This window comes from Nothobranchius furzeri, chromosome 13 (assembly GCF_043380555.1).
Source record: "Nothobranchius furzeri strain GRZ-AD chromosome 13, NfurGRZ-RIMD1, whole genome shotgun sequence".
In the NCBI taxonomy this organism is placed as follows: domain Eukaryota; kingdom Metazoa; phylum Chordata; class Actinopteri; order Cyprinodontiformes; family Nothobranchiidae; genus Nothobranchius; species Nothobranchius furzeri.
In genome coordinates this window covers 16079982-16101332 of record NC_091753.1, presented here as the reverse complement: position 1 = coordinate 16101332, position 21351 = coordinate 16079982, and the positions used below count along the sequence as shown (strand labels likewise).

At 43.8% G+C, this 21351-nt stretch overlaps 1 protein-coding gene and 1 long non-coding RNA gene across 3 annotated transcripts in view; one reads left to right on the top strand and one right to left on the bottom strand.

Moving 5' to 3' along the window:
* igsf11 (immunoglobulin superfamily member 11) overlaps positions 1–21351 on the top strand; it is a 249882-nt gene that overhangs the window by 125469 nt on the left and 103062 nt on the right. The gene's annotated exons all lie outside the window — the stretch shown is intronic.
* The window catches only part of LOC129154698 (uncharacterized), a 36477-nt gene continuing 25216 nt past the window's right edge, over positions 10091–21351 (bottom strand). Inside the window, exons 2-3 of one of the 2 annotated variants that reach the window (XR_008559951.2) lie at positions 21188–21327; positions 10091–19935 (exon numbers count right to left, since the gene is read on the bottom strand). This is a non-coding gene — a long non-coding RNA (uncharacterized lncRNA). Of the gene's footprint in view, positions 21328–21351 lie in introns of both variants that reach the window. The other variant, XR_008559952.2, reaches the window with a different exon arrangement.

Here is a 21351-nt window from a genome sequence, read left to right as displayed (position 1 = left end):
CCCCTTTTAAAAGGTTGGAATGACCCATTTCTCTCTCACAGTGGTGGTCCTAGCCCATTGGGTGCCCTGGGCAACCACCCTGTATTTTTTTTTTTACAAATAATTTCTAAACTGATTAGTAAAATGATTGTCCAAACTAGTGTCACCTAACCGGGAGATCAATTTCATTTAAATATTTATTGCTAAGTCAACTAGAAACAGAGGAGTAGTTATAGTGTATGCAAACATCCAACCACTATGATTGGTCACACACCGACAACAGGAGACACATCAACAATAGACTTTGTTTGGTTAACAGCTCAAAAATGTTGTTTAAAACATTTGTTAATAACAAGAGATAATAACAAGAATTGAGATAAGGTGTGTAACGGAATGAAATGACTGTTTTCCACCTAAAAGTCATTTTCCCCCCTCTCCTCAGCAAGAACTAACCTGCATGAGATATTGTTCAAGGTCTCATGCATTTGCTTCTAAACTGTTTTCCTTTCCAGCCCAAAAGAATGAAGACAAAGGACTCTTTCTTTTTAAAAAATCAAAGAACTCTATTTTTAATAAAGCTAATCAAACAAAGTGTTAGTCAATAATAAAATGTGAACCAATTTGTGGAATGAAAATATTAATTACTTGATATAATCCTATAGAATATAATAAGTAATATAACTTTAAATGTTTCCACTAGAGACTGATCACACGTAAGTTTAAGCCACATGACACATTGCTTTTACTGATCCAATCAGAATCTGCCAGATCTGATGGAGGCGTGGTTTTGGTGGTGTTTGGTAAATCTGTCCTCTTTTCATTTGACCGTAAATCAAAACATCCGAAGTACAAAACTATGCCCACGTCATCTTTAACGCCAGTTCAAAGCATTCTAAAGAAGTGTCGGAGTGGCCAATACGTAACTTTCCTCTTCAGCCAAAAGAACCAACGACAAGCTGGATAAAATCTGTTGCCGTTCCACCTGCTACAACGGTTCCTTTCAGAATAAAAGCTGAACCATCACGACCCAGTTTTGGGTCTCACTAGATGCCAACAAAACTGCCGTGACCCGGAAGTATCTCAAGACTGGTCTGGTCAGCAACCGCTGCTTTTCCTACCGGCTTCGGTTCCAGAGAGGGTCAAGCTGGACCTCGACATTCCTGACCTAACAGGGACTTCCAACAGGGTATGTAAGCCGACAGAATGGCGTCTTATGTGTTTATGAATCTCCAAATCAAAGCTTAGTGCGAAACCTCACCTTCACTTCCATCAGAATGAATCGTTTCTCCGGATTTGCTGGTTCTGAACAACATTCCACACTACACCATTCTCCATCTCAATTCACCTTAGTTACACCATACATTTAGTGTTTAAGTTAGTCTAGTTTTAATTTGTTTAGTTATTAATCTTTAAACTTTTAAAACTTGGCTCTCTTTCTGTTGTCTCTGAGTTAATACAAAGTTGTTACCTAATCCCTGCAATAAAAAGTTCCAATCTTCTGGTTAAAAGTACCCAAAGATCCATAAGAATGATTTCATATTTACTATGGAATCTCATGTCTTATGGTTCATTAAATAATATGTATATTAAATTCTTACAGGTGTAAGGGGAAATGAGATCACTGGGATCAGACAGGGCACAGGCAGGGGCAGATGGGGGCCTGTAGCAGCCAGCAACAACCAAAGAGTAATTCTTTGGAGACTTTCAGTAGCAGCTGTTTGGGTAAGGATTTAGATAACATGACTGAACATTGCAAATAGTTCTTACAGTAAATAGCAAGGCAACTTGATGTATTGTGAGTTTAGATTATCATGTTAGCAACATGTATTTTGGTAATACATGTTTATAAACAGTAGGCTACGTTTATTTCAAGAGTTTTTGTTGGTCAACCGTGAAATAAATAATTTGAGCAGATTAAAGATGCAGGAAGAAGAGAAATTAGCTGGAACTGACAGTTCCACATTAGAAACTAGAAAGGGAACCAATTCAGCTTTGTAAAAAACCAACAATAAATGAATTAAGTAAAAAAACAAGAATGAAAAAATAACGAAATTAGCCAATTAATGACTAAAAAAATTTCTAATTCAAAAATGGTGGCCATACTGCAACCCTCTAAACTACCTCACCATGCAGTTAGCTTAATCTGCAGTTATGATGTGGACATAAGCCGCCAGGGAGCTGCAGATAATGTATGAATTAGCCCCGGTGGTGTGTGCACATGTGCTTTAAGCCTGTTTAATATTAAATTCTTGAACCATGTGTTGCAATGTACAATACATATTAATATATGTAAATACACACACACACACACACACACACACACACACACACACACACACACATATATATATATATATATATATATATATATATATATATATATATATATATATATATATATATGTGGTACTCAGACAATTTTGACAAGGTTGGCAGGTCTGCTGATGTGAAGCGTGCCGTGCATATAGCACCGTCAGCTACTGTTAGCTCAGGCAAGAGAAAAGAAAAAAAGAGAGATGAGTTTTCTGACCTGGCCAACCAGTGGTCAGATGTGGAAGAGGTGGCATCCAAACAGAAATATAGCTGAGGAGCAAGCACAAGAATGAAAAAGTCAAAGCCAGAGGAGCAGTGTGTTGTTGGAACAAAAAGAAAAACTTTGTAGCTGCTTAGCCAGCTGCTGTTGATGAGACAGATGAGAGAATCATTGTGTCTGGATGTGGACTGGAGATGGATTTTTACAGCTGCCCTCATTGTCATTCATGAGAGCCCACGTTTTTCTTGTTCAGTGCCACACATATTTGACAATTGTCGGCGAAGATGTGATCATTTAGGCTGTATTGATTTAGTATTTTGCACAGTGCTAGAAGATATATAGAAAAATGAAGAGGCCCAAGAACGAAGCCCTGCGGCACACCCCAAGGCAGGTGGAGTAGGCTGGAAGAGCATTCGCCAATCTGAACAGTAGTGGATCTGTTGGATACATAGGAGCAAAACCATTCAAGTGTCACCCCAACCCAAGACTCAAGGCGGTCTAGCAGAATATGGTGGTCCACAGTACCAGAAGCTGCCGAGAGGTCCAGTAAGAGCAGCAATGCCCTAGACCTAGAGTCAGATGCCACCAGAATATCATTTAGCACCCTAACCAAGGCAGATTCAGTGCTGTGGTGTGGCTCGAAAGCGGTCTGAAGCACATCCAACAGTGAGTTGCTGTCCATGTGAGCAAAGATTTATGTGTGAACATTTTTCTCCAGAATCTTCTAAAGGAATGGGACTTTTGAAATGGGATGGAAATTGTCCTAAACAGAGTGATCCAATCCAGGTTTCTTCAATATCGGCTGTATAACCGCATTTTTAAAAAACATAGGAAACACTCCAGTGCTGAGACTAGATGGGCTTAGTGTAGACACAGACTCACGGACCAATTTAGGCAGGAGGTAGTCCACCAGAGAGCCAGACGGCTTCATGGAGCTAATGAACTTCACCAAGTCAGGAAGTTGAACTGGAGCAAAGTCTAAGAAATTAGGTGGGTTTGGTAGTTCCACATGGACAATTTGTCCTAAGGGCTAGAGGCTGAGTCTGATTTTAAGGGCCTAATTTTAAAAAAAGTTCTGCAATCAGTGCAGAACTCAGCAGTGGGAGTGAGGTCAACAGACTCAGGCCCTGTCCACACGTAGCCGGGAAAACGTAGATATTTTTCTACGTTTTGGCCTGTCATCCACATGAAAACGGAGTTTTTTCACACGAAAACGGAGTTTTTTCACACGAAAACGGATCTTTTTAAAAACTCCGGCCAAAGTGAAGATCTGCGTTTTCTCCGTTTTGGGTGTCTGCGTGTGAACAGACAAAACCGGAGTTTTAAGGTCCGCAATGTCACTTTCCGCGACAAAAACATGCTGACATCACGTGTGCGACCTGTGTTTACACTAGCCGACAGCATGGATGCCCTCAGAGCTGCGCTCGCTTCATCAATTGTCCAAGCACTTTTTGCTTGTTTGTTTTTGCAAGCGGAATTACTGCTCCTTGTGGAAGACCACAGACGAAGGACGAGGTTAAGAACGGGGAAAGTACTGCCGCCTACAGGTCTGGCATGTCCTTAACAACGTATTTATCCGGGCACGTGTGGACAGAGTTTTTTTTTAAACGAGGTGGTGTGGATGCAAGTTTTTGCAAGGGTGGATATTCGTTTTCAAAAAACCCTGGCTACGTGTGGACTAGGCCTCAGTTAACAACAGTAAGGAATTACTCCATTACCTTGCACCGCCGCCTTAGGCTACAAGTGTAGTTGTTTAGCCAGGGGTCAGAAACAATCATTTTCTGCCTAAGCCTAAGAGGGGCAACAGTGTCCAGGGCGGTAGAGCAGGTGTCATTGATCAGATGCAGAAGACCATCTACACCCATGCAGGAAACTGAAGGGAGTGGTGTGCGGGAACCAATATCCAGAGTAGACAGAAAGTTGGAGGTCGTACTTGAAGATAAGCACCTAGAGTAATGAACAGCCTGTCCATGGGCTGGAGGAAGGACTTATGAGATGTTGAATAAGATCACAGCATGGTCAGAAAACCCAATAAAGTCCACAGACAGGTCATCCACGTCTAGTCAAAAGGATAAGACCAAATCCAGAGTGTGAGAGCCGGTGTGCGTAGCGACATTTACCAGTTGCTGTAGTCCAAATGAGTTCCGAACATCAATAAATCCTTGACCAGCTGTTTAAAACGACAGCAAATGTGGATGTCAAAATCACCCAAAAATAATTCCCTGGTCATATTTAGGGAGTAAGTCAGTAAAAAGACCAGAGTTGATTTATAAAAACACTTGCATTTTGGTGGCCTGTAGCAGAGTACAATGAGCATGGGAGGAGAAAACCCCAGCTCAAGTAGTCAAACCTCAAAGCTGTTTGAGCCAGTGGCTTAGCGAGGGGTTTAAGGGGAAGACCGGAACATTACAGCGATAATAAGCCCAGGGAATCCACTCCCTCTAGTCAAGTAGCGGGAAGCTCGTTTGAGGAACCGCAGCAGAATGTGACATGACAAACCCTTGTTATTAATTAACGTATTAATGCAGATATAAATAGTTGGCAGAATGTTCTGCATTTTCTTTGGGCAAGTGGATGGTAGTGTGGGCACAGTTTGACACCCCACTGTGGATGAAAAATAAATATTTAGTCAGAGCTGCTGGAAAATAGGATTTTTCAAGTGACAGAAAGATAAAACTGCTTTAGTAAACTGGTGTAACGATGGCTGTCATAATTTTAGTCCAGAATACACCAGAATGTGTTGTTTAAAGTGACGATGTGTGTTTTCCCTGGCAATAGTGGGCAGCACCAGCGCTGCTTTTGGCGGACATCTTAGTTTTAGTCTTAGTCTTGACGACGAAAATGCATTTTTGTATTATTCTCCCTGGTGACTGGGCTTTCACCCATGGAGCCCGGTCGGGCACAGCCAGAAGACGAAACGTGGGTCCCCCCGTTCCATGGGCTCACCACTTGTGGGAGGAGCCAATGGGGTCAGGTGCAGTGTGTGATGGGTGGTAGCCAAGGGCGGGGACCCTGATGATCTGATCCTCGGCTACAGAAGCTGGCTCTTGGCACGTGGAATATCACCTCTCTGGTGGGGAAGGAGCCTGAGTTGGTGTGTGAGGTTAAGAGGTTCTGACTAGATGTAGTCGGAATTACCTCAACACATGGCTCTGGCTCCGGAAGCAGTTTCCTTGAGGGGGTTGGATTGTGGGTTGCTCCCACTGAGAGGTGCTGAGCAGGAGTGGGCATAGTAGTTGCCCCCCATCTTGGTGCCTGTACGTTGGGGTTTACCCCGGTGAATGAGAGGGGAGCCTCCCTCCACCTACGTGTGGGTGGACGGGTCCTGACGGTTTGTGTTTATGCACCAAACTACAGTTCAGACTGCCCACTCTTTTTGGAGTCCTTGGAGGGGGTGCTGGAGAGCGCTCCTTCCGGAGACTCCCTCGTTCTGCTGGGGGATTTTAACGCTCATTTGGGCCATGACAGTGAGACCTGGAGAGGTGTGGTGGGGAGGAACGGTCCCCTGATCTGAATCTGAGTGGTGTTTTGTTATTGGACTTCTGTGCTTGTCATGGATTGTCCATAATGAACACCATGTTCAAATATGTGCTCTTGGGAGGTGTCCTGGAGGCATCCTAACCAGATGTCTAAGCCACCTCAACTGGCTTCTCAGCCTGGAGTCTACTCTGAGCCCCTCCCGGATGACCAAGCTTCTCACCCTATCTCTAAGGGAGAGCCCAGCCACCGTGCAAAGAAAACTCATTTCAGCTGCTTGTACCTGTGATCTCATTCTTTTGGTCTCTAGCCAAAGCTCGTGACCATAGTTTATTTATATAGTGCCAAATCATGACAAAAATCATCTCAAGGTACTTCACAAAGTAAACATTCCAATAGGGAGCCTAAGCCACGCTCACCTACTACCGGACCATGGGTACCCGGAAGAACAAAAAAAATGAATGCCAACGAGGCTAAAAATGCTATTTTCTAATTCCCCTTATTTTGTGCCATGGTTTTTACAAATTATGTCCGTGAATTTTAAAGACACGTTTTGATACCTAGAAAGTGCTTATTTTAAACAGGGGGTAACGCTGTTTCATGACAAACTCCACATTTAGAGTTGGCACACAGAAAAAAAATAAATGCAGTAAAATAAAATATATTTGTATTAAATATTCATTCATTATTTTACAAGCAGAGAGCTGCATCAGATGGATGAAAGGGCCGTGGGTGGCTGACCCCTGACCTAGAGTCTTCAAACCTGGACCAGATCACTTTACACTGGTAGCAGATCCTGCAAAACGTACTTTATGATTTGTAAAACCTTTCTTTGATTTTTGAAATAAGTGTTTAGCTTTATTTTTCACAAATGTGGAAATGTATTGGGTTAAACAGTAAAACTGTCTGTGTCCAAATGCATGCTCACGAGTACCCGTCTCAGGAGAACGTGTTCTTCCGGGACCGGTGAGACCAGATGTCAACAGCTGTGAATTTGGACAGTCTAGCCTTAAACAACAGTCCCACCCCTACGTCAGCAGGTGTCCTCCTGTCAACACAGCTACCGCACCAAGAAGCTGCAGAAAGGGAGCTCGCACATGTTGCTGTTACTGTTTGAAGAGCTACAGCAGTTGTACCGCCGGTGCTCTGAGAAACTCCCTGAAATATTGTGTTCGCCCTAATAACTTATTAAATAAATATTTACAAGTTCACAGGACTTAATGTCCACTATGAGAGGACAGGCTCCAATGAAAGATGGTTAAACTAAGTGAGATTACATCCTTTTACATAACTTTCAAAAATAACATCAAATGAATAAACCTGCTGGGAAAGAGCGAACAACACTGATTTTACTGCACTTTTTTATTGTTTTAGGAGGAAACATGAATACAAATACATCACAAGCATTATTACATTACACCGTTTTCCCATAAAAGTTGATCACTAATGGTGTGAAGAGCCTTAAAGACAACCTCCCGACACGGGGGAACAGATTTCAGGGGAACAGAATTTCTCACAACACCTGTCCTGCAGTGCATCTGGGGATTTACAGAGGTGAGGAGACTACACGGATTCCAAGACCGCATTCTGAGCACCCTTTGAAATAGGACAGTCTTCGTAGCGGCGCTGTGACATCACTGGTCTTGAAATCTGACCCCACGAGCATGCAACCCCTGAATTTGACCACAGCTTTTGTCTTGCTTGGCAGCTCTCTGGGTGCTCACAACCCCTAAGCCTCTGATCCTGAGTTGTACCTGGGAAAAGGGCTGAATCTGTGCTCTGGACAATGATCCCAGTGTTCATGGCTATAGCTCAATACTTTCACCCATCTGGTGTTTATATATGTGGATTTTAGGAGCAGTGAAAAGCCACTTCTGCTTTGACACTTGGCTCTAAGCTGATTAACGAGCATGGTGATATCTGGTAAAAACAATTCCTTTTTCTTTTGTAGTCTCCTTGGTTTGTTGGGCATTTTTAAAACATTAAAAGGAACTGTTCATTGCTGAATGAAATGTATTCAGCTTTGTTTGATTATTGGCAGCTGAAAGCTGCTCTCACACAAAATAGACCTCAGAAAACAAGTCATGAGCACGCAGTCAGTGAATCCTGTAGGACGGCATGTCCATGGAAGCTGTGTTCAGGCATGGGAGTGATAGGAGACGCTCTGTGTGGCCCTGCGATGCATACATCTTTACAGATGGAGGTACGGGCTCACGCTATTTTAAGCTAATTACAGCAGAGTTGTTAGACTTCTAGCTTCTCACGATGATACACACTTTAATGATGATCATACACTCCAGATATAGGACAGTTAGTGAAAGAGAGTCCGCCCTGAGACTGGGAGATCAGGGGTTCGATTCCTGGTCGGGTCATACCAAAGACTTTGAAAAAATGGGACCCAATGCCTCCCTGCTTGACACTCAGCATTAAGGGGTTGGATTGGGGGGTTAAACCACCAAATAGTTCCCGAGCGCGGCTGTGTCTGCAGCTCACCGCTCCCCCAGGGGATGGGTCAAATGCGGAGAACAAATTTCGCACACACACCTGTGTGTGTGACAACTAATGGGACTTTGACTTTGAGTTAATCACGCTCATGCTTTTATCACTTTGGTGTCCGTGGCTCCTCCCTTAACAGACTCTATGTTAGTGATTAATACTTGGAGACGCGACCATATCACACCTGTACTGGCACTCTCCATTGGCTCCCTGTAAACTTCTGCGTGATATTTAAGATTTTAACCTTTTTTTAAAGCCATGAACGGTCTTGCTCCAGCTCATCAGACAGACCTAGTTGATCGACGTGGAGGTCGGCTGACCGTCTGTTGCTTGGTGGTCCCTCTACGAGGTCTAAGTGAAGGGGGAAGGTGCTTTTGTGTTTGCCGCACCAGCCCTCTGGCGCGCTCTTCCCCCCGTCCCTCTCTGTTTGAAGTCTTGCTCAAAGCCTGTTTTTAGGATCTAGAATTTCCCCACTCGGGAATTATTGTTGTTGCTATGTGTTTTATTGTTGATTATGCTTGAATCTGTACAGCTCTTTGCTCAGCTGCCATGCTGTTTGGAAATGTGCTTAGAGATACATTTGGCATGGTGTGGTATTTCCCGGAAAGGGAAGATCTGCGTGTCACTCAATAAAAGATCGACAGATCGTGTTGTGCGATTTCAACATGGCAAAGATTAAAATGCACATCATGTCTTAGAAAAGAAGGTGTTGCTGGAAACTGCATCTTGTCCTCACTTTCACTGAAAGGAAATTGTTAATTTTTCATTCTCCCAGATGTTATCTTTTGCTCAGAGCACACATACGTATGTAAACATGGTTTGTCCTGGTGTGTAAGCTCCCAGAATAACCACTGGTGTACTTGCCTCCACCACAGAAATGGCACAGCTGCTGTGGGATAAAAATAGGAACATCATCTTGAGGTGTCTCAGAAGAAACCATGAAGGCAGATTAGAGGTGCTGAGAGGTGAGAAGACTTGTTTGGAAATAGATGCTGTGGGCATGTATGGACATGCAAAGGGACAGAGTCTGAGCCCATCGGGTCCCTGCTGTTGGGATTCTCCTCTCCGGAGCCTTGGTAACACTTTACAATAGAGCTCCTTTAATTAACGTTACGTAGTGCTTTATGAAGCATTATCAAACTATTAAATAAAATATTAACATCTGCTTAATCATATTATGTAATGCCTTACTAGGCACACTCCTCCCCCACGCCCTTTGTCTTTAGGAAAACTTAATAGTTAACAATAACAGTCATGTTAATAAAAGGACTCTTGGTTTATTTATGCTTAATAGTGCACTAGCTAACTGTAATAAAGGGACTCTTGGTTTATTAAAGCTTAATAATACACCAGCTAACACTGATAAAGGGACTCTTGGTTTATTAAAGCTTAATGATGCACTAGCTAACACTGATAAATGGACTCTTGGTTTATTAAAGCTTAATAGTGCACTAGCTAACAGTAATAAAGGGACTCTTGGTTTATTAAAGCTTAATAATGCACTAGCTAACAGCAATATAGGGACTCTTGGTTTATTAAAGCTTAATAATACACCAGCTAACACTGATAAAGGGACTCTTGGTTTATTAAAGCTTAATGATGCACTAGCTAACACTGATAAATGGACTCTTGGTTTATTAAAGCTTAATAGTGCACTAGCTAACAGTAATAAAGGGACTCTTGGTTTATTAAAGCTTAATAATGCACTAGCTAACACTGATTAAGGGACTCTTGGTTTATTAACCCTTTGATGCATACAGGTCACTACAGTGGACAGGTACTCACAATAGGGCCTGCACGACTTTATTTTTTTTTAAGTCGACAGTCAAGTAATGAAAGTCGAGTCGACTTCGACTAGTCGATGATGACGTCATGCGGCGGGGGAGGGGGGGGGGGGGTCGGTAGGTTCGCTGGAGTTTTTGACAATTAAAATTGCGCCCACATTTTCTAAGTTAACACATCTCTTTTAACAACGGTAGTTTCTGCATCCTACTTCAGTCCTCTCCCCCCTCCCCCTGCGCAGCGGCCGCAAACTCACTGATGCACCTGCAGCCTTTCCTGCTGCTCTAAACATTAAAATAATTATTTCTGTTCCTCACTTCTGATTACCTTCAGTGGTGTCTGTTTGTTGCAAACACCAGGTACAAAAACTAACTTGTTTTTATTTGACTATTTTTCTGTCCTGCCTGTTTATTATCTTCCTGCATCTCCTCTCAATCCTAAAGAAAAACTGCTACCTGGGTTCATATATATTCACCTCATGAGTTACCTTTGAACTGCAGTTCTAAAAGATCTACCGACCGCAAAAACAGCGGAGTGCCGCTGCTCGCCGGCCGACTACAACGGGACCGTTTTTGCTGCGGAGTTCATGCCGGAGCGGAGCGGAGTGGAGATAGTAGAATCTTGGGGGTGCGTCACCGGAGGACAACAGGTGCTCCGCAGCAGCGAAACGCATCAGGCACAAATAACAGACAGAAAACATGAAAGGAAATGAGCCGACATGAACGATCGCGTGTTTAATTTGTTTTTGAGGTGGTGACACCTGATTTGGCGGTGCTCAGGACGCAATGTCTGGAGCGCACGTCAACGATCAGAGCTTTGCATGCGCAAACTGGTTAAGATTAGGATGGGGGTGAGGGGAAGGTTAAATTGCAAGAGGGGAAAGGTCACAGTTTGGTTAAATGTCCGTTTTACCGCCGGTGACAGTACCGACGCTCTGGGACAGCGTGTTGCCTCCGCCTCGATCCAGACGCGCAGGGGCTCATCACCTGCTGTCTTTTCCGAGGACTGCATCTTGTCAGTCATTATCACGTGACAGCGACTAGTTGATAACAGGCATAAAAAGTCACTACAGAGCCGTGAAGTCGACTAGTCGACTATTTCATACAACCCCTAACTCACAATTGTTATTTATTTATTTTTCTATTAAGCACAGCTGTTGATGACTTTATTGCATTTGAGCCCCTCCATTTGGACTTCAGTAAGTCAAGCCAACATATTTCATGTTCAGAATGCACACTGTCCACTGAGATGGACATGTAATAAATTATTAGTCAATTATTAAATGTTACAAAAAATATTTATTGAAATTTGTTTCATTCACACCTAAAGATGAATGAAAAAAATTGTTAAAAAATCATGGTTGAAGATTTCATAATTCATGCATCAAAGGGTTAAAGCTTAATAGTGCACTAGCTAACACTGATAAAGGGACTCTTGGTTAATTAAAGCTTAATAATGCGCTAGCTAACACTGATAAAGGGGGCAGCAGCCTAAGCACACTTCCATCCTAACTGAGTAGTGTTTTTGTGTATTGATACAGTTTTAAAGGAGTAGTTCACTTGTTTCATCAATTTGCTGTGGCCTATAGTAGGAACTAATGCCTTGTAAATCATTGTCCAGCAGAAAAAATATACCGGTGCACCATTTCATGAAACTCAAAGTTATCACCATGCTACCCCTTGGTAAGATTTTAGCAAGTCTTGGGGTTAACTACCACTTTTACACAGGTGATTGCCAGATCTACCTCCAAATCAACCAACAGCAGTCATTTTCTCTATTGTCAGAATGCCTGTCTCATGTCAAATCCTGGCTTTCTCAAAACTGCCTACGGTTAAATGACAGCAAATCGATGCCATACTTTTTAACCCCACCAACACGAATGGTGCTTTAGATGTCTCAACTCTCCCACTCAATCTCAAATCATGTGCCACTAGCCTAGGTGTGAAATTGGACTCTGACCTTTCAATGACTTCACAAGTCAACACCACTGTCAAGTCCTGCTTTTTCCAACTCCGCCGCATCACACGTCTTAAATCAATCCTCAACTGTCCTCATCTTGAGTCAGTCATTCATGCTTTCATTAGTTCATGTCTGGATTATGCGAATTTTGTCCTGATCGGGATTAATGCTTCAACCCTAAGCAGACTGCAGAAGGTTCAAAATGCTGCGGCCAGATTTTTAATCAAAAACCGACAGACGCATGCACATCACACCTATTCTTGCGGATTTACACTGGCTCCCAGTCAAATTTAGGATTCATTTCAAGGTCTTGTTATACATATACAAGGCTTTGTACTGCCCATCCCCATCCTATCCGATGGACCTGCTGACTCCATATGTTCCCACTCGTGCCCTTTGTTCAGCAGATCATCTGCTGCTTGTTGTTCCGAAGGTTCGGTGCAGATCATGGGGGGAGTGTGCCTTCTCTCATGCAGCCCCAAAACTCTGGAACACTCTGCCCCTCCATGTGTGTTTGGCTCCCTCTGTTAGCAGATTCAAGTCGGCCCTGAAAACACCACTTTTTCAGTAATACCTTCCCTCCATGACAATTTACATGAAAATCCAGCATCAGGTTTATTTTTCTGTATTTAGTTTTTATGATTCAGTAGCTCACTTTTAACGCCTTGCACCATCATGTAGCTTTTTTGGTTTTATTTACTCCATTTCAAATATTTTTTATCATTCATCGCATTATTTTATTTTTGATAGTGCTGTTAACTGTTCTCTTATTCTATTGATTTTGGTAGGAATTTTTATCCTTGATTATTTATGCTATGTTTTTATGTATGTAACCTGATATTCATGCTTTCATTGTGTTCATGCTCATATGTTCGAGCATTTGGCTCTTTTATGTAAAGCACTTTGGTTAGCTGCCATGCAATTTTGAAATGGTGCTTTATAAATAAATTGGTATGGCAAGGTATGGAAAACTTTTTTCTTATCAGCAGGGATTTCAGCTTAGGAGTCAACCAGGGTTTATTGTTGGAGAAACACCTCACTCTTCATGTTGGGACAGTGTTCTCTACACAGAAATTAACATAGTCAGTGACACAGTGGGTCAGGCTGTCAAGGCCTGCACCATGAGCGCTGCAGAGTGTCTCCCAGTCTGTGGTTTGGAAACAGTCCCTCAGCCCTGATGTTGCTTCCTCAGTCCACACTTTCACACTTTATTTCTGAGGCTCCCTAATCACCCTGGGTCTGTATTCAGGCTTCAGGTAGATGAGGTTGTGATCAGAGCGGAGGGAGAAGGGTGGAAGTGTATGCATTTTTACATTAGCATACAGCAGGTCAATCGTCCTATAGAGCTCCGGACATCACGTGACTCTCAGAGAGTAGACGCCATGTTGGCAGGCAACAAATGTAAACAAAATGAATGGGATCGGCTTGGATTTTACTTCGTCTGAGTTTACTTCACACTTTAAAACCGAAGAAATCGTTTTATATAGTCAGACATTAGACTAAATATCTCCGATCCTTACCATGCCCCTGGGATACTTTTTAAAAACACCAGAAGCTGCCGGAGCGGACTTCTTACCGGACCTGGCCGGGGAACCCCTTGGGATTCCCCTGGAGGAGCTGGCCCAAGTGGCTGGGGAGAGGGAAGTCTGGACCTCTCGACGCTACTGCCCCCGCAACCCGACTCTGGATAAGCGGATGAAAATGGATGGATGGATGGACAAATAACATAGATTTACATGTAAGTAGTTTAAATAGAGTGTTGTGCTGTTTGAATGTATAAACTGAACGCCAAGAGAAATCACTAGTATGATTTTTTTCCGTGAATAAAATAAATATGTCAGGCAGGAGCGTCTCAGGATCTGTCTGAGATCTGTCTCGGTGAGACAGATAATAGCAATCCAAAGTGCTTTTTATGTGTAATCTGACAAGTGATCAACCATTGCTTAAAAATTAAATACAGCTTAGCCGGTTAATTGCTGTGATCATAAAACACGTAAACGGCAGCACACAGAAATCACGAGGCAATGTTTTACGTGACGTTTACTTGTTGCTATGAGTAATAAGACAGAAAAAGCCACGCCAAAATAAGTGTAGGAAGCCCACTAAGAATCATAATAAAAGCATTTAAAATAAACACCATACACAGTTGAGGAAACGTTGGGTTAAGTACCTGATATGAAGTGGTCGCTGCATAAGCGAAAACCTTTACTCTCGGGATCCCACAGCTTCATTTTAGCCCGGTCACTAGCGCGTTTTATTACAATGATCCAACGTTTGCGGCGCTCCGGATCTTGGGGAATCCTGTAGATGGCTCATTCCTTATGTCGTCCGCGTCTGTTCTGCATCCTGGGGCACAACAGGAATCTACCATATTTCCCGTTTGAGTTTTCTGACAATAACAAATAGTCCAGCTGCGGGCTTCTGCATGCCAATATGGCGCCGTTTCGATTTGAACTGTTGCATGCCGGGAGAGGTGACGTCAACTCCCGGAGCGCTATTGGCTGTGGAGTGGCACTTCACATACTGGGTAAAAGTGGGGAGGGTGGAGGAGAGTGAAGCGTGAATAAAATCCCTGCTGATGAGAATGAGCACATCTGGATGGGTCATCTGCAGCTTCTCCACTGAACTTTGGAGCCGCTCACATGCAACGACTACTGGGGGGGAAAGGGGGGCGGGGTACATTAAAGGTGTACACATGTAAAAAGTCTCTCAGGATGTAATAGGGCCGGAGACCAACAGCCAGTAACTCAATGTCTTTTGTGCAGAGTTGTTGTTTAATGGTCCTCAGTGTGTTGTAAGTACAAGGACACACACACCCTATGTGAGTCTGCTGCTACTGGAGTGTGTGATAGTGCAGCCCTGGGCATCACTGCTTTTATCCACTGTAGGAGGGTCTCTTGTGATGTCAGTCAGGCGCGGCATTAGGCCTGGCTACTTGGGCTCAAGCCCCTAATGTTTTATGAAATGCCCCAGATCTAAAATGTGGAAGTAACATGCAGTACCAAAGTCCAACATAGAGGGAGCAGCTGGCAGTAGTTTGTATACAGCCTGCCTGAGCCTCCACCACTGAAGAAGCCCTTCAGCAGCCGGCTTCTTCTACAGTGTCTGCCTGAAACGCATGTGTGAAGATGGACATAAGGACGTTTTTTTAGACCAAAAGTACCCCGACAGAACCCCAGCTTTGAGGATACTGGTGTTGACTCAGGTTTGTGAGTCTTATTTGAAAATATTTGTGATTTGTAATATATATGATGTTGACTAGTGCGTGTCACGTGTGTGTGTGTGTGTGTGTGTGTGTGTGTGTGCCCCAGATCTTCTTCAGTCCTAAATCCGCCCCAATGTCAGTATTGATCATATTGCATTACAGGGTTGTGTTGCTAATGGTTCGGCCCGTGGGAGGCTTGATGAAACGTTTTAGTCTAATTTCCTCTATAAATGACCATAAAATGTGAAAGAGATGATTGTGGGCAACTTGCAGCAACACTTAACCCACTGGTGGTGGGGCCAGTGTTCTATCAGGGCGCCCAGGGCAGCTACATCCCACCAGCGTGTCAAGGTGTATGTGAATGACTGTGTTGTGAAGCGCCTTGGGGGGTTAAAGAGCCCTTAGATGGCGCTATACAAATACCGACCATTTACTCATTTGGTGCCTGCTAAGCCCTGGTGACTAAGTATTCGTGTAAATCCATGGAGTCGTGTTGTTTTCCCGTCCTGATTCTGGTGTGTCAACCTGCGATCATCACAACACTGAATAAACAGATAAACAAGGGCACTGATTAATGAAGACTTTCTTTGCAGTCGCTGTGAGGATGTGACGGTCACCCACAGATGATGTAAACAACGCTGTACCTCTGCTCGTCAGAGATGACTGCTGCTGTTAGCATGACCACAGCTTTCTGTTTTCACAGGAGATCGGTCCAAAATAACTTTAGGCCTCCAGACATTTGAAAGTCTTTAACTCTTCATAAATAAATAGGAAGGGAGGAAGGTCTCCTGGCAGATTTGTGGAAAGAAGCCCGGTGAATGGGCCCAGAGCTGATACGGGTTTTAATAACTTTACTTGTGTGTTCAGTACAGACGTAAAGCTCCTCCTGCCTTTACACATTACAGTGTTAGATTCTCTAGACATGCAGGCTAGGTGGTCTAGACATGCAGGTTAGGTTGTCTAGACATGCAGGTTAGGTTGTCTAGACATGCAGGCTAGGTGGTCTAGACATGCAGGTTAGGTTGTCTAGACATGCAGGTTAGGTTGTCTAGACATGCAGGTTAGGTGGTCTAGACATGCAGGTTAGGTTGTCTAGACATGCAGGTTAGGTTGTCTAGACATGCAGGTTAGGTGACCTAGACATGCAGGTTAGGTTGTTTAGACATGAAGGTTAGGTTGTCTAGACATGCAGGTTAGGTGGTCTAGACATGCAGGTTAGGTTGTCTAGACATGCAGGTTAGGTTGTCTAGACATGCAGGTTAGGTGGTCTAGACATGCAGGTTAGGTTGTCTAGACATGCAGGTTAGGTTGTCTAGACATGCAGGTTAGGTGGTCTAGACATGCAGGTTAGGTTGTCTAGACATGCAGGTTAGGTGGTCTAGACATGCGGGTTAGGTTGTCTAGACATGCAGGTTAGGTAGTCTAGACATGCAGGTTAGGTTGATAGCGGTGTATTTTTGCCACACAGCCAAGTTCAGGAAAGATGTTAACAAAGATTCTGCTATAGCGCTGCTGTTTCATTTATATTTATGGTTTAAATGTTTTTCAATCTCTTTAATTGTGTGTTACTGAGTGAAGTAGCACGCACAACGGCAACAAACAATCTTGGATCCTGGGTCTTGCAGATAGCAAACAGACTTGTATTTTTGTTACATTCAGTGCGTCCTGCTCTTTTTTGCTTTTTCATCTGTTGTCATGGTAACTAAAAAAGACTGGGGATGGTTTGAATGAGAAACAATCTATTTTTCAGCAACATCTGTGTCAGGGTTGTTGCAGCTGGACAGATGATTCAGATAACTGCTATTTCCTCAGGGATTACTGCAGCTTCCTTTGCTGTAAAGTCGTCTAGACATGAAATATACATCTGGGTTGGTTCAGTCAGACATGTGCCTTTTGTTAGGGTCACATCATCTGTGTGTGTGTGTGTGTGTGTGTGTGTGTGTGTGTGTGTGTGCGTGCGTGCGTGCGTGCGTGCGTGTGTGCGTGTGTGTGTGTGTGTGTGTGTGTGTGTGTGTGTGTGTGTGTGTGTGTGTGTGTGTGCATGCATGTGTGATATTACAAGCCACACCTTTGTCCTCTGGGCTGTATCATGTGCTGATCATCCCCCCGTCTGTATTCAGAATGACCGTCTCCTCCCATCTGCCTTCTCTAAGGCGTCTCTGTCTTTGGACCTCTAACCTCATTTAAGCCCCGCAGGATGGTGCCACCAGTTTCTGCAATTGTGGCAGCTGTAATGCTGACTAATAACCATCATGCTGAACAAGTTACCAGTGAGATCAATAAGTTGAGGGAGGATTTGAAAGAATGTCCTTTGTAATCTGGCTTCATAATTCTCAGTTTTAATGGACGTCTCTGTTTTTGTTACACAACTTCCAACTGCTTCCTCAGACGTGCTGTTTGGCAGCAGAGCGAGGTTGTGTGGAGTGGTATGGAAGCGTATTGCATTCAGCCACAACAAAAAGCTGTTTCCAAATAATCAGATAACTTTTATAGAAAGAAAAGTCCCTCTGCAGTGCTAATGATGCTCTGTGGCATCATTGTCTGGCTGCTGGAGGAACTCAAACATGTCAGCTAATTTTGTCTCTGAACCATGTAGATGGGCAAGAAGGATAATTCAGGATGATCTGCAGCTGTCCAGCCATCCAAGAGGGTGGGCGTGGTTTGGAAAACTCTTCTGAATGTAGCAGGACGACCGCTTGAACCTGCCGACAGTTAGTGAGCTGATCATCAGCAGAGGGTGCTGCAGAAATTTAGAGGCTGACTTCCTTTCTCAGAGAGGTTTTCTCTGCCTGTCACCATCCATCAGTAGTTTAGCAGTGAATGAACCTTTCACCAGTATAGGTATGTCATCTCTGTCTGCTGTTGGAGAAATCTAATGAATGAACTTCTCCTAGCGGGGTGATGCTGGGTGTTCCTGCAGTCTGGTCAGTCTTCTGATGAGGAAACTCCGAGCCAACACCGGTCCAGAGCAGGGTTAGGGTTATAGGGTCCGAGCAGAGCCCGATCGCTGTGACCGGGAGCCCCGGCCTTTTGGATCGGCTCATTCACCACGGACGGAGATCAGTGGGACATTAGCTACATGCTAACCCAAAGCTAACAGAGTTTCCTGGGCGTTTTTAGCGTTACTGCGTTTTTCTTGCTAAAAATACCAGAAAAAACTTTGTTTGCGTCGGGTGAGCATGTAGTTAATGTCCCGCTTATCTCCAACCTTGGATAATGAGCCAATCAGAAGACGGGCATCCCCTCAAGTCACTTGTCCAGCCAGAAGCCCAGGGCCGGCTCTACACAATTTGGCGCCCCCCACCCCGCCACATGCACGAAGACGGAGAATGCAAGCTTGTGATTGGTCAGGATGCCGCTGTCGTCAACAGCGCCGGCTTTGCACCCTCAAGAACAAAAAGAACTGAGGATATCTAGAGGCAGACATGGAGCAGATTGAAGAATACCTCGCAGAAAAAGTGTAATCTGAACGTTTTATTCACCTGCGACCGGAGGAGTGAAAAGATGTGCAGCTAGTGTTTCATTTGCGGATGGAAATGATGGGAATGTGGGTTTAGAGGTGGCGAGCACATGAAGAGTAACCGAATACAAAAACACAATTAAACATGTTATCTCGGAGCAGATACATGACAGGATACCACAGAACAGCGCTACGCCTTCTGTTGTCCTGGCAGGGAAACACTCCCCAGGAGACGGAGATGTCTGAGGACAAATTGCCTCTGTCCATGCGTGTCTCTCCCTGGTGGAGCTGATGGAGAAGTACAAATTAGGCTTTATGGCTGATGTTTAGAAGAACAAGTCCTTTAACAGTGACACGTGCTGGATCTCAGGTATGTTTTAGTCAGTTCTACCAGGAGAAGCTCCTCTCTCCAGCAGCAGCTGTCACTGGCATCAAGGCAGCATTCCTCAGGACCACCAGCATATCAGGGTCAACTTCCTTCAGTTTCTCTCCTCCTTTTGTACATTTAAAGTCTGATGTTAACTGGTGGGAAGATGGCGGCGCCAGCAGTGGGCACGGCGACACATCTCTCAGCCTTCAGATTCTTGCTGCTTTTATGTTTTGAATGTGTTTTTGGCGTCTTTTCATAGTGTTTCTGGCCTTGTTTATGATCGCCAGACACTTTTGAAATCAAGGAATCCCATGGGCTTTTTTGGAATGATTTTTTATTGGGAGGATGCTCATCAAACCTTCCTCCTCCACCTGTCATCTCAGCCGCTCCCGCCTCTCCTCATTCGGTCACAGGCTCTCTCTGGCGGAGGTCTCGGAAAAGAGGACGGCATTCAGGTGTGCTTGTCAGGATTAGAGCTTATCAGCGGTCATGCGGAGGATTGTCTGGAGAATTAAGCCATCGATGGATCCAACCGTTCTTCCTAGTAGACCAGGAATCACCATCGTATCAGATGACTGGAGCTTTTTGGCCGAGGAAGCCGCAACACGGGAGACGCGGCGTGATCTTTTGGAATCTCCGCTCCTTTCCCAGATTCCAAGCAGATGCAAAAGGTTCTGCAATTAAGATGTGCCAGCTCAATTCCAGATGCCTGGTAAATACAACTTTTATTCTAAATGACTTTTTTAAAACAAATCAGCTGGGAATCATGTTCTTGTGTGAAACGTGGATCCAGGGAGAGTCTGTGCCATTTTTTGAACTTATTCCTCCAAAATGCTAATATTTGAATACCCCTCGGACTTCTGGGAGGGGTGGAGGATTCGCTACAGTCTACAGGAATTATTTTCATTGTCGTAAACTACCTCAACCTGGTACCTTCCTTACTTTTGAACTCCAACTCTTTGAGCTTCGACTGTCTCCGACAGTGCTTTGTGCCCTTATCTACCGCCTTCCCAAAATGAGCAATAACTTCATTAGAGAGTTCTCTGATTTTGTAGCCGGAGTCGCTCTCGAGTATGATATGTTTTTGGTTGTTGGTAATTTCAATATTCATTTATGTTGTGAGACCAAATCATTCGTTGAGGAGTTTTTAAAAGATTGTCGACTCATTTAACCTAGTTCCCCCAAAAAAGCAAAAAACTGCACATTCCAGGGTGGCCTTTTATTGTGGGCAGTATAAGGTACACCTGTGCACTACTCATGATGTCGGATCAACATCTTGATGTGGCACACCTGTGAGGTGGGATGGATTATCTCAGCAAAGCAGAAGTGCTCACTATCACACATTTAGACTGATTTGTGAACAATGTTTGAGAGAAATGGTAATATTGTGTATCTGGAATGAATTTTAGATCTTTAAGTCCATCTCATGAAAAATCGGAGCAGAAACAAAGGTGTTGCATTTATATTTTTGTAGAGTGTAGATGATTTATTGTCAACCTACACTCCTGCCAGGAATTTGCATTCGGGCTTTTTATTGTCAGTTCCAAAATCTTGCCTAAAGACGACAGGAGATAGGGCATTTTCTGTGGCCGGCCCTACGCTCTGGAGCAGCCTTCCTCTGCAAATCAGGACCTCTCAAAATCTGGATGTATTTAAGTCCTTGCATAAAACACATTTCTTCAACCTGGCTTTTATGTTGGATGATTTTATTGTTCTCATTGTCATTCTTTCTCATTTTTATTGATTTTATAATTGTGATATAATGTTGTTTTTATCCTAACTTCTGATTTTAATGGTTTTATGGTTTTTAGTTATACTTTCTTGTGATTTTATCTTGTGTGATGTACAGCACTTTGGGTTGCGAAAGCAATATTAAGTGTGCTTTAGAAATAAACGTGGCCTTGACCTTCTGTGGACTAACTCTACCTTCATCTTAGCAGACAGGTGAGGTCAGTCAGCAGGTCTAAGGAAGCCTTGAGAGACTCGTCATGAACTTCAGGATGTGTTGATGGGTGTGGGTGTCTTCAGGCTGCTGAGGTGATGCCGCCTGTCCCTTCAGCTGGAAGCTAATCAAACACACGTGCAAACAT